The 13873-nt window shown below is 34.7% G+C and overlaps 1 long non-coding RNA gene across 1 annotated transcript; it reads left to right on the forward strand.

Annotated features, from left to right (window-relative positions):
- The first annotated feature begins 12657 nt into the window (after window positions 1-12657).
- On the forward strand, window positions 12658-13225 carry LOC138189457 (uncharacterized). Its single transcript, XR_011176048.1, has 3 exons — window positions 12658-12754; window positions 12988-13077; window positions 13179-13225. It is a non-coding gene; the product is annotated as an uncharacterized LOC138189457 (long non-coding RNA).
- Window positions 13226-13873: the final 648 nt, after the last annotated feature.

The following is a 13873-nucleotide window of genomic DNA, read 5'->3' on the forward strand; positions in this document are numbered from 1 at the left end:
CTCCTTTTTACGTGCAGAATGTAATAAACAACCGTTTAACCGTCGAAACAAGCGGAACAGCTCGCAAATCTCGATGATTTCGTCGATTTTGATGAAAACTGACCGTCATTTCCTTCCCGTTTGAGATATTTCGACGTTTAAGGGCTCGTTTTATACCATTTAACGTGCAGAATGTAATACACGCCAGTTTCATCCTCGAAACAAGCGGAACAGCTCGCAAATCTCGATGATTTCGTCGATTTTGACGAAAACTAACCGTCGTTTCCTTCCCGTTTGAGATATTTCGACGTTTAAGAGCTCGTTTTACTCAATTTAACGTGCAGAATGTAATACAAGCCAGTTTCAGCGTCGAAACAAGCGTAACAGCTCGCAAATCTCGATGATTTCGTCGATTTTGAGGAAAACTAACCGTCGTTTCCTTCCCGTTTGAAATATTTCGACGTTTAAGAGCTCGTTTTACTCCATTTAACATGCAGAATGTAATACACGCCAGTTTCATCCTCGAAACAAGCGGAACAGCTCGCAAATCTCGATGATTTCGTCGAATTTGACGAAAACTAATCGTCGTTTCCTTCCCGTTTGAGATATTTCGACGTTTAAGAGCTCGTTTTACTCCATTTAACGTGCAGAATGTAACAAACGCCAGTTTCATCCTCGAAACAAGCGGAACAGCTTGCAAATCTCGATGATTTCGTCGATTTTGATGAAAACTGACCGTCATTTCCTTCCCGTTTGAGATATTTCGACGTTTAAGGGCTCGTTTTATACCATTTAACGTGCAGAATGTAATACACGCCAGTTTCATCCTCGAAACAAGCGGAACAGCTCGCAAATCTCGATGATTTCGTCGATTTTGACGAAAACTAACCGTCGTTTCCTTCCCGTTTGAGATATTTCGACGTTTTAGAGCTCGTTTTACTCCATTTAACGTGCAGAATGTAATACACGCCAGTTTCATACTCGAAACAAGCGGGACAGCTCGCAAATCTCGATGATTTCGTCGATTTTGATGAAAACTGACCGTCATTTCCTTCCCGTTTGATATATTTCGACGTTTAAGCGCTCTTTTTACTCCTTTTCAAGTGCAGAATGTAATAAACAACCGTTTAACCGTCGAAACAAGCGGAACAGCTCGCAAATCTCGATGATTTCGTCGATTTTGATGAAAACTGACCGTCATTTCCTTCCCGTTTGAGATATTTCGACGTTTAAGGGCTCGTTTTATACCATTTAACGTGCAGAATGTAATGCACAACCGTTTAACCGTCGATACAAGCGGAACAGCTCGCAAATCTAGATGATTTCGTCGATTTTGATGAAAACTGATCGTCGTTTCCTTCCCGTTTGAGATATTTCGACGTTTAAGAGCTCATTTCACTCCTTTTTACGTGCAGAATGCAATGCACAACCGTTTAACCGTCGAAACAAGCGGAACAGCTAGCAAATCGCTTTGATTTCGTCGATTTTGATGAAAACTGACCGTCATTTCCTTCCCGTTTGCGATATTTCGACGTTTAAGCGCCCTTTTTACTCCATTTAAAGTGCAGAATGTAATACACGCTAGTTTCAGCGTCGAAACAAGCCCAACAGCTCGCAAATCGCTTCGATTTCGTCTATTTTGATGAAAACTGACCGTCATTTCCTTCCCGTTTGAGATATTTCGATGTTTAAGCGCTCTTTTTACTCCTTTTCAAGTGCAGAATGTAATAAACAACCGTTTAACCGTCGAAACAAGCGGAACAGCTCGCAAATCTCGATGATTTCGTCGATTTTGATGAAAACTGACCGTCATTTCCTTCCCGTTTGAGATATTTCGACGTTTAAGGGCTCGTTTTACTCCTTTTCAAGTGCAGAATGTAATAAACAACCGTTTAACCGTCGAAACAAGCGGAACAGCTCGCAAATCTCGATGATTTCGTCGATTTTGATGAAAACTGACCGTCATTTCCTTCCCGTTTGAGATATTTCGACGTTTAAGGGCTCGTTTTATACCATTTAACGTGCAGAATGTAATGCACAACCGTTTAACCGTCGAAACAAGCGGAACAGCTCGCAAATCTAGATGATTTCGTCGATTTTGATGAAAACTGACCGTCATTTCCTTCCCGTTTGAGATATTTCGATGTTTAAACGCTCATTTCACTCCTTTTTACGTGCAGAATGCAATGCACAACCGTTTAACCGTCGAAACAAGCGGAAGAGCTCGCAAATCTCGATGATTTCGTCGATTTTGATGAAAACGGACCGTCGTTTCCTTCCCGTTTGAGATATTTTGACGTTTAAGCGCTCTTTTTACTCCTTTTTACGTGCAGAATGTAATAAACAACCGTTTCACCGTCGAAACAAGCGGAACAGCTCGCAAATCTCGATGATTTCATCTATTTTGATGAAAACTGACCGTCATTTCCTTCCCGTTTGAGATATTTCGACGTTTAAGCGCTCTTTTTACACCTTTTTACGTGCAGAATGTAATACACGCTAGTTTCAGCGTCGAAACAAGCCCAACAGCTCGCAAATCGCTTCGATTTCGTCGATTTTGATGAAAACTGACCGTCATTTCCTTCCCGTTTGAGATATTTCGACGTTTTAGCGCTCTTTTTACTCCTTTTTACGTGCAGAATGTAATAAACAACCGCTTAACCGTCGAAACAAGCGGAACAGCTCGCAAATCTCGATGATTTCGTCGATTTTGATGAAAACGGACCGTCGTTTCCTTCCCGTTTGAGATATTTTGACGTTTAAGCGCTCTTTTTACTCCTTTTTACGTGCAGAATGTAATAAACAACCGTTTAACCGTCGAAACAAGCGGAACAGCTCGCAAATCTAGATGATTTCGTCGATTTTGAGGAAAACTGATCGTCGTTTCCTTCCCGTTTGAGATATTTCGACGTTTAAGAGCTCATTTCACTCCTTTTTACGTGCAGAATGCAATGCACAACCGTTTAACCGTCGAAACAAGCGGAACAGCTAGCAAATCGCTTTGATTTCGTCGATTTTGATGAAAACTGACCGTCATTTCCTTCCCGTTTGCGATATTTCGACGTTTAAGCGCCCTTTTTACTCCATTTAAAGTGCAGAATGTAATACACGCTAGTTTCAGCGTCGAAACAAGCCCAACAGCTCGCAAATCGCTTCGATTTCGTCGATTTTGATGAAAACTGACCGTCATTTCCTTCCCGTTTGAGATATTTCGACGTTTTAGCGCTCTTTTTACTCCTTTTTACGTGCAGAATGTAATAAACAACCGTTTAACCGTCGAAACAAGCGGAACAGCGCGCAAATCTAGATGATTTCGTCGATTTTGATGAAAACTGATCGTCGTTTCCTTCCCGTTTGAGATATTTCGACGTTTAAGAGCTCATTTCACTCCTTTTTACGTGCAGAATGCAATGCACAACCGTTTAACCGTCGAAACAAGCGGAACAGCTAGCAAATCGCTTTGATTTCGTCGATTTTGATGAAAACTGACCGTCATTTCCTTCCCGTTTGCGATATTTCGACGTTTAAGCGCCCTTTTTACTCCATTTAAAGTGCAGAATGTAATACACGCTAGTTTCAGCGTCGTGTTACGTTCCTGTTTGTTTGAATTGATTTTAAACCGTTGAATTCGCAAGATTTTTTTTTTTTTTTTTATTGTTTTAATTTTAATTAGTTTTTTTTTGTGTTTGTTTTAATTTATTTTGTTTTGTTTAATTTAATTTAATTTAATTTAGTTCGATTTAGTTGAGTTTCGTCAGGAGGGGAAAATTTACACGATATAATTATATTTAACATATTGAATCAAGGTTTTCGATTAAAATCTATTTCTAAGTTGAGAGTTTATTGTTACGTACTCGTTTAAAGTCAATTCAAACTTTTGATTTTAATTTAATCTGAAGGGAAAGATTTAAATTTAATTGGCTGTATAAGAAATATTTCTCACACGGTAGTTGCTGCCACCAGAAACAGTCTGAGGACTGTTTCGAATAGAAAAATTTCCTTGTACTTATTTTCGAAATAATCTATTGATAAATTAATTACTTATGGATAGCGTTGACTAGTGTTAGGCTACTGATAAAATAATTTCCACGTTTTTCGGCTAACCTGCTATGTGCAGGGATACTCGCACGGGAGAGGATTAAAGTTGGATAAAAATAAGTATTCGATTTGGTCGCACGGAATTTATCTAAACTTCAGTATAGAATTATTTAAAATTATATATATATATGTATGAATTGTTTGAGAATTCGGTTCAATTTCGTTGTATAGAATTTATTTAAATTTGAATATGGAATTATTCAAGTTGATATATATGTATATATAGCGTTTTAGGGACGGTAAAACAAGAGTGTTCGCGTTAATGGATTGGTTAAGATTTTGAATTTTCTTCGTTTGATGCAAATTTTATCTTTACGTTTCCTTCTCCTCCTCTCTTAATTTCGCCAATGGATCTATCATTGAACTGGACTTTAGTTCATTTGTTAGGGTGATTTTTTACCGTTTCGATTTCCTTGCCTTCCGAATTGAGTGATCACGAGAAAATGATTTCAATGATCCTCTCTGTGTGAGGTTCGTGTGATTTCGCAAGCCTTGCCCAAAGATGGGCAGTATTTTGCCAACAGTGGGAGGAGGAATGCGAAGATCAATAGATGGTTCGATAGTCGAAACACCGTTATCCACAACCCAACACAGCGAATGATCCTTCGGTTAAGATTCAGAAGGGAATTATTCTGTTTTATAATCGTATACAACGATGGCAAGAATGAAAATATCGGTTAATTAGATCTAATGATGAATTTGATAGTCTTCTCTGCGTAAGACTCGTGTGATTTCGCAAGCCTTGCCCAAAGACGGGCAATGTTTTGCCAACAGTGGGAGGAGGAATGCGAAGATCAATGAGTGTTTCAGTAATTGAAGACACCGTTTTCGCAAGCCTACGCAGCGAATGACCCTTTGTTTATTCTCAAAATTGAAACGAAATTGAATGTATTAATTGATGATAAGTAAATCGGATTCGGTTCCTGGATGTGGCGAAATTACTAGAGAAGAAGGAAATTTTATAAAATTGAGACTCTTACCTTGTTCCGTCAGGGGCCATCGGCTCGTAATAGTCGTCGGTGAAATTTTTTTTTTTATTTGGTTTAGTTATTCGACTCGGGTATAATTATTATTAGAACTTTAGTTTATTTATTTTTGATTAGAAATACACTCTGAATAAGCTTGCGGCTTATTTATTCGGATAAACGTCGCGGGTATAAATATATTTATTTATGAGGATGTTTTAAATCTCGCCAATGAAATGAACACTTAGAAAGATTTCTAACATAATTTGTGACTTAAACTGAGCAATTAATAAGAGACCGTCGAGGTGCAATGCGCGATGGACGACAATATATTGACAACAAAATAACAAGCCGAAACGTAACGTACAATTAGCGACAAAATAAAGGACTGAAACGTAACGTATAATTCGCGACAGAATAATGGACGATGTTCTGTGTTGCTGCGTTTATTTATAATAACATCCCCCACAGGGTGGCGGTCAACTGGTGGTTCGCTTCCGTGGGAATCGGGATGCTGCAGTTTGGGGTTCCCGAACTCGTACGTGAGAGAATGCAAATTCTGTAATCGTTGATGTCTCCTTTGCTTCGTTATCTTGTCTTTTAACTTCCAGATTCCCATCGCGGGTACGTGAGAAAATGCAAAAATCTGTATTTCGACTTAGTTCCCATCGGTTCTATTTTCTGCTGAGGTAGCGTCTAGGAGGCTTGGAGCTTTCCATGCTGGTCTAGTCTTTTCTCGAGAATTTTTATGTTAATACTGTGGGAATAATTTTTGTTCTTCGGCGCGTGGAAGGGCCGGTGGCTAGAGTCTCATTATTATATCGACACTTGCTCCGGCAACACGCGCGATCCGCCACTCTCCCGCAATAAGGATTTCTTCTGATTTATCTTCCGTGAGTTTGGTTTTGAAGAATATTTCCATGCTATGGTTGCTTCCGGGATTTAATTTGATTTTCGATATTTGCTGTTTTCGTGGTTTTGATCTCTTTTCCTATTTTGTTGTTTCAGCGCAAGAGAAAGTGGGATTCCGAAGAACCGTGTGTGATTCCGAACGATGTATTCAGCGCATGACGCGTTGACAGTTCCATCCTGAAGCTTCTTGATTTCGATTTTGCCGCTTTGGATATACCCCGTTCATATGTTAGTTATATATATATATATATATTTATTTATTTATACATTTTAAATATATTTCTTTAGTTTTATATTTTCTTTTTACTCCATTATATATATATATATATATATATATATTTTTTATACAAAGTAATTTTCGCATAATAAAATTGTTAACAATGTGTTTTATGATTCATTTCTCGCGGCTGATTTCCACCAATCCCCGGCCTTCCTGTCCCGTGTCTTTATTTATTGCTACCTCGGCTCGACGTTCCATTTTGTATTAAATATTTATTTTCGCTGTTCTTTCCTTTTCCTTTTCTTTTCTTTTTTTTTTTATCGAAAGTATAATTTTATTATTATTATTTTTTGTAACACGTACGAATCAGTCCACGCATGTTTCAAAATGGCCGCCCGCGAATGTCCCTCGCATACAGTGACTTCTATTGATCTCGGATCTATTTATCGATTATGTGTAAATCTTGTTTCGGCGTTTTGACGTATAGTTGAATTGAGAAATATTGTATTTTGTATTTATCTAATGTGTATAATTATTGCGTGTGTTCCGACATGCGCGTATAAATCTAACATGGCTGCTCGCAAATGTCATCAGTGAGGTTACAGTGGCGGGTTTTTAGTTTTATCGAACTGATTTTTCTGTGTGTCGCTCGTTTTCCCTTATTCTACCGCAATTAGACTATATATTTATTGTTATTATTATTGTTAAAATGACAATAGTATTGTTCATGTGAATATATATATATATATATATTTATATTGTGTGTCATTTTAATGTGACTAATGTTTTGTAATTTTTTTCGATAGTGTTATTTATTGTGCTAAGTAGTTTATTTTATAGTGTTCAATAATATAAAACACACACAAACGTATATATATATATATATATATATGCATATACATGTTTCTTGTAGTGGTGTAGTTTCATACGAAGTGAAATGTTAATTGTTTATTTTGTGTTTACTAGATTGTTAATTTTGATTTAGTAGAATAGAACACGCATACACACACGCGCATATAAGTATATATGTATATATTTCTGATAGTGTGACTTTCTTATATAAATTCTTTAATTGTGTATTTGAGGTTATATGTCAATTATTTGTTTTCATATATACATATATGTTTTGTAATGTGACAACGTAGTATTGAGAGTTTTATTTCTATCGTTTACCAGATTATTATGTGTTCGATATGGTTTACATATTTATGCTGTACGCAATTCTCCCAGTCGAGGCGGTGTTAATTATTTTTAATCGCTTGATTTGCTAACAAGTAGTTAGTTAGTTTCAATAGTGCTATGTGTATGTTCTATATCTTTTATATTCATTTAGATTATTAATAGCTTGGTTTAAAATCTAGATTATATATATATATATATATATATATATATGCATGTTTCGTAGTATAGTTTTCATATGTAATTCTTTAATAGAATGATCACGAGTTTTGATTATGTATTTTAGTGACTAATGTTCTGTAATTTTTTCGACAGTGTTATTTATTGTGCTAAGTAGTTTATTTTATAGTGTTCAATAATATAAAACACACACAAACGTATATATATATATATATATATATATATATATGCATATACATCTTTCTTGTAGTGGTGTAGTTTCATACGAAGTGAAATGTTAATTGTTTATTTTATGTTTACTAGATTGTTAATTTTGATTTAGTAGAATAGAACACGCATACACACATATAAGTATATATGTATATATTTCTGATAGTGTGACTTTTCATATAAATTCTTTAATTGTGTATTTGAGGTTATATGTCAATTATTTGTTTTCATATATACATATATGTTTTGTAATGTGACAACGTAGTATTGAGAGTTTTATTTCTATCGTTTACCAGATTATTATGTGTTTGATATGGTTTACATATTTATGCTGTACGCATTTCTCCCAGTCGAGGCGGTGTTAATTATTTTTGAACGTTTTAGCCTGTCGATAGGTTGTTACTTAGTCCCTAGTGTTGCGTTGTGTGTTCTATTTCTTTTATATTCATTTTTGTGTTTGCAATTCTTCAAGTCGTTGCGGTGTCAATTATTTTGAACGTTTTAGCCTGTCGATAGGTTGTTACTTAGTCCCTAGTGTTGCGTTGTGTGTTCTATTTCTTTTATATTCATTTAGATTATTAGTAGTAGTTTGGTTTAGAGTGTAGATTATATATTTATATATTTATATATATAGACATGCATGTTACGTAATGTAGTTCTCATTTATAATTATTTTACCCGAATGTTGGCTAGTTTTAAGTATGTATCTTAAATTAATAATTTTAATTTAATAATGTAGAGTGCGCACACATATATATATATTTCTGACGATGTAACCTCTATTTCTTTAATAATGCAATATTGTATGTTTTATGTATTCGTTAGACTATAAGTTCATTGATTTTATATACTCATATATTTATAGTTTGGTAATGTTGGATTTGTATTATTAGTATAGTATTGGAAGTATTGTTTCTAATATTTTCTGGGTTATTACATGTTTGGCATATATGTTTATATTTATATGTAACTCTCCAAGTTGTTGCTGCGTTGATTGAATAAAATATATTTATATACACATATATTCCTGGTGTTTCAATTATTTCCTTTTGTAGTTATTCTTATTTCTTCATTTACTCGTTTGGTTCGCGACTCGTTTAATTCATTAATTAATTTTATTTACTGATTTAAATTCTTTCTTTTGTATTTTACATATTCCGTCTTCGTTGATTGATTGTAGTATATCTTCTTGTTGCTCCTTTTCCTTTATTTTGCAAATTTGTCATATATAATCCTTCTTATTCTTGGTTTATTTGATTGGTTCGTATCTAGCCCAGTTTATTAATTGATTTTATTTACTTTATTTTATACTGATAGTTGGATTTATTTGTCGCCCTCATTTGTTAATCTTTTATTTTGTTTTGTAGCAGCGTGTGTTCCTTGGTGTATTCAAATTTTACTCGCGCTGATTTGCGTATAGTAATTTTGTATCTTCGTTACGGCACGTGCGGAGCGCGGGACGTGACACCCCCGCCCTTGGAGTTCAAATTTCCGGAGGAAATTTGACTGAGGGCGTCTCTGAATTCGCTCAAGGCGGATACAGATGCCGTTGGTTGTTCTCCAGTTTTAGTCAGTGCGAATGTTACTTCCCGTGTTGTTAGTGTGTAAACTGGTTGCACTGGTTCCCCGTTGGTCCTTTTCTCCTGGATCTTTGTGGCGATTCTCTCATACAATACGTCGTATTGATCAAATTTGCATGGTGAGGGTGGTTGTGGTTGCCAATAAGTGTGTCCGTCCTTTGCGTCTAAACAGTTTCCTTCGCCTTACTGTGGCTTGTACAACGACCTTTTCCCAGCTCCCGTATGGGTCTACATATTGTGTTCCCTGGCAGCTGCCGCCGTCTGATAACTTGCCGGCGTCCTGGTGCATCCTTGCACATTGTTGGGCAGTTGTTTCATGGAGGTATTCGGCGAATCCATTATGCACTGCCGACGTGTGGGAGTGCATGCCACAGTAATATATAATTCGAGTTATTTGCACCTTGCATTGCCTCACACTGGTAAATTCGAATTCTGAGAGTTGCAGTAGTTGAATATAAATATCTTGGGTTTCTGTCGTTGTAGGTTGTATGCTGCAGTCCCCGATGGAGTTTAAAGAGATGGTGGTAACGTTGAGGTGATTGTCATTGCAGTCGTATCCAACCAGGCCACATGTTATTTTGATGAGGGTAAGTACGATGACCAGGTGATTCATCTTGCTATTAGCAATTTATTAAATTGTTTCTTACTCTTGAGTTTATTAGAAATAAGAATAACCTTTTAATATATATATATGTGTATAGAAAAGGAAATTATATTTATACATTTTCTCTTCTCCCTTTCCTCCATTTTCTTTCTTTTTTTCTTTATTACAACTTTGTTTTATTTTAGGTTTGATGTATATGCTATCAGTGAAGATAATTTTATGAAGGCTACTTGAGTTATAATTATATACATATATGCATACGTTTTGGTGAGTAATATAAATGGGATTTATTTTATCGTTATAAATATATATAAGTATATATTATCAATAGGTATAAATGTCATAAATGTAGCTTGTTTTCATATATATATATATATGTGTGTATAAATATGACAGTTTATTTTATGAGTCACTTGCATCGTCAATGGAAGTGAGTGTTGCAAATATCGTCTACTTTAAAACATGCGTGTATATATATTGCTAAACATGAATGAAAATTATATGTATAATTATTAATGTTGTTTGTTTACAGGTAGATAGCATAAGTATACAAGTACGTTATATTTCGATGGTGCGGAGTATCATTCCTTGAACTAAAAATTCTCTTTCAAGGTGAGTCAGATCATTGTAGACCATCATGCATTGGAGGCATGATATAGCGGGTTGTAGGTTCGCCAGGCTTACATCGCACATGCTGCAGTATGATATTTGTATACTTGCAGGTACTCCGCATAGGAAATGAGTGGGCGGCTCTTCACATAGGTCCTGCTCGTCTGGATCTAGGTTGTCGAAACAATCTTGACAAAGATAGCCGCTATAAAAATGGTAAACGGAGCATATCAACCGAGCACAGAGGCAGGATTCAACCTCCTCCGTCACCTCCAGATCGAATGCGAGCTTGGGTCCGTCTGGGTTTTCTATGTCGGAATTGATGAGTTCGCCACTCGTTCTGTACATACATACAAAAACAATTAATATATTTTCTTTCTTTTTTTTTTTATATATATTTCGTTCGGACCTGTTCCTTTATATGAATATTGTATCCCTGTATATAATATAATATATATGTAATATGTTATGATTATGTTAGTTATTATTTATTATTTCTTTTTTTTTTTCTTTTTACCCTTCTCTCACTCTCCTCTTTTTTTTTTTTTTTTTATTAGTACCTAACATAGCTATCATGATCCTATATTACATTGTATTGGTTATTATTCGTGTTGAGGTGTGTGTGTGTGGGGTGTGCGCGACGGATTTTTTCCAACATGGTCGCTCGCGTGTATCTCTGGTATGGTGTTGTTTTAATGTCAACAGTAATGTATTATTGAAATAACTGGTTATGATTTTATTTAGTAGTGTTTTGTAATATTGTTTTGTGTTTCATGGTATTGTGTGTGTAAATACCGCGTGTTACTTTAATGTAATAACATGGATTATATTGTTATCGAATTTTAATGGTTATTGTTTTGGTTATACGTGACTTGCGTTTATATAAGTCTCGTTTAATTTAGTTAGTATTTTGTGTATTGTGTTACCAGTCGCTTTCATGTAACATAACTTTATTCCTTGGTACTAAGTTCAGTCATGACTTGTTAATATTTAGTTAGTCTATCGTGGTTAGTTTCTAACCTATTTCTGTGTTTATTAACCTTTCTTATTTCCCTATTAATTTTATTATTGCTTATGTTTGCTTGTATTGCTTATGTTTATTGTTATTATTTTATGTTTGATATGAATTAGTTCCTTTATTAGTGATTAAGTCTTATTTGTTAGATTAACATTGTTTGTAAAAAAAAAATTTTCCTTTTTAGATTTTTGATGCTGCGTTGCTTACCTGGATCATTCTCACAACATCATCAGATTCTTCGGTATTACCTTGGATACTTACTATGGTTGCCTTCAATCATCCTATGTCTGCGATCATAAAGGTACTGTTTAATTTATTAATTCAATATGTGTATGATATATTGTGTGAGCGACCGCTATTGTGTATTACAAAATATGCTTCTACATGTTAGATATAATAGTTAATACAATATACTATCTTTTTACTCCGGTTCTATCTATTACTAGCTTCCAATTAATCTATCTTAATTATCTTCCTAACGACTTTCTATACTTATCAGCTATTTTATTTCTTTTACTAATCTGTGAAATTCATGCCTGTACACTTCCTTGTATGGCGTTTGATTGTTTATAAGGTAAGTTGCACCTTCACTGTTTTAAATATTCGTTGAATTATCACTTTTCATATTCAAACAATAATTGGAGCACTTGTAATCTTTCTCCCTTTTTTTTTTCTTTTTTTTTTTTCGGGTTACCTGCTATCTGTGCCATTCGACGAACAGTGTCACACTTTCATAGTCTTGCTATGACGTTTAGTAGTGTTGTATCTTGTATCAAGGCGATCGAAGTTAATCAATTTATTTACTTTCAGCTGGCTGTCGTACATGGTGTTCCGCAAACAGGGATCCATGACCTATTTGGCACGTAAACCTTTTGTATAGCGATTACTTGTGCGCAAGGTAATTTTCACTTCCACCCTTTTAATTATTCATGGAATTAACACGTTTTATACACATAATAATCTTCCTTTTTCTTTTAGGTTTCCTTTATCTGTATTATTCAACGAACAGAGTCACACTTGCTTTTGTTTTAACCACAATATAATTATGACATTTAGTAACCTTGTATTTTGCACTGAAACAATTGAAACTAATTTATTCACTTATTTTAGGTATCTGTCATACATTACGTTCCACAAACAAGGATTCACAACCTATATTTGCACGTACACCTTCTTGCATGTTGATTACTTGTTCACAAGGTAACTTTCACTTTCACTATTTTAATTATTCATTGAATTAACACATTTTATATTCAAGCAATAATCGGAGCACACTTAATAATTTTCTTTTTCCTTTTTACGTTTCCACTATCTGTATTATTCGACGAACAGTGTCACTCTTCCTTCTGATTTGATCACAATATTGTTATAACATTTAGTAATATTGTATTTTGCATTGAAACACTTGAAGTTAATTCATTCATTTATTTCAGCTGGCTGTCGTACATTGTATTCCGCAAACAGGGATCCATAACCTATATTTGCACGTACACTTTCTTGTATGATGATTACTTGTTCACAAGGTAAATTTCACTTTCACTATTTTAATTATTCATTGAATTAACACATTTTATATTCAAACAATAATCGGAGCACACTTAATAATTTTCTTTTTCCTTTTTAGGTTTCCACTATCTGTATTATTCGACGAACAGTGTCACACTTCCTTTTCTTCATTTTAGTTTTTATTCTGCGCCAACACGCAAGTTTACTGACACCGATCCAATTATCCAATTGCTTGCCAATAGCATTTAAAATACAAATTTTTGAAAATGCCGTAGCTATATTAACCCAAATATATTTTAGATATAGTATAGTGTGATACCATCTATATTTTCCAAGAGGAATCATAAGATTAGCACTCATGTTATCTACGTCAAATGCTAGATGTAACAACCAATGAAGTATTTTTAATCCAATTATAATCCAATGGCTAGCGTACTTATTCGAATTTTTATATATATCCTTGACTGGTGATTCCCTATTTTCTCCCTTTTTATTTCCTTGAACACGTTGAACTTGCGTTTTTTCGGCTTGAAAATGTTTAGAATCCTTTTCCTTAGTTATCCATTCTTCTTTATTTACCTTATTCGCAACACGTTGATTTTTCTCTAGCTTTTCAGGATGAATAGTTTCACTGGAAGTGCTTATTATAATTAAATTATTATTTATTTGTACGGAACGTTTAGGAATATTTTCGGTAGATTTAGAATTATTCTTTGAATTTTTATTACAAACCTTTCTGCTTATAAATTCTGTTTCGGATATAGGGATAGGTATACTTTTATTCTCTGTAGTCTGATCTTCCTTGCAATTTAA

This window comes from Bombus flavifrons, unplaced genomic scaffold (genome assembly GCF_040668555.2).
Source record: "Bombus flavifrons isolate JBK064 unplaced genomic scaffold, iyBomFlav1_principal scaffold0052, whole genome shotgun sequence".
NCBI lineage: Eukaryota > Metazoa > Arthropoda > Insecta > Hymenoptera > Apidae > Bombus > Bombus flavifrons.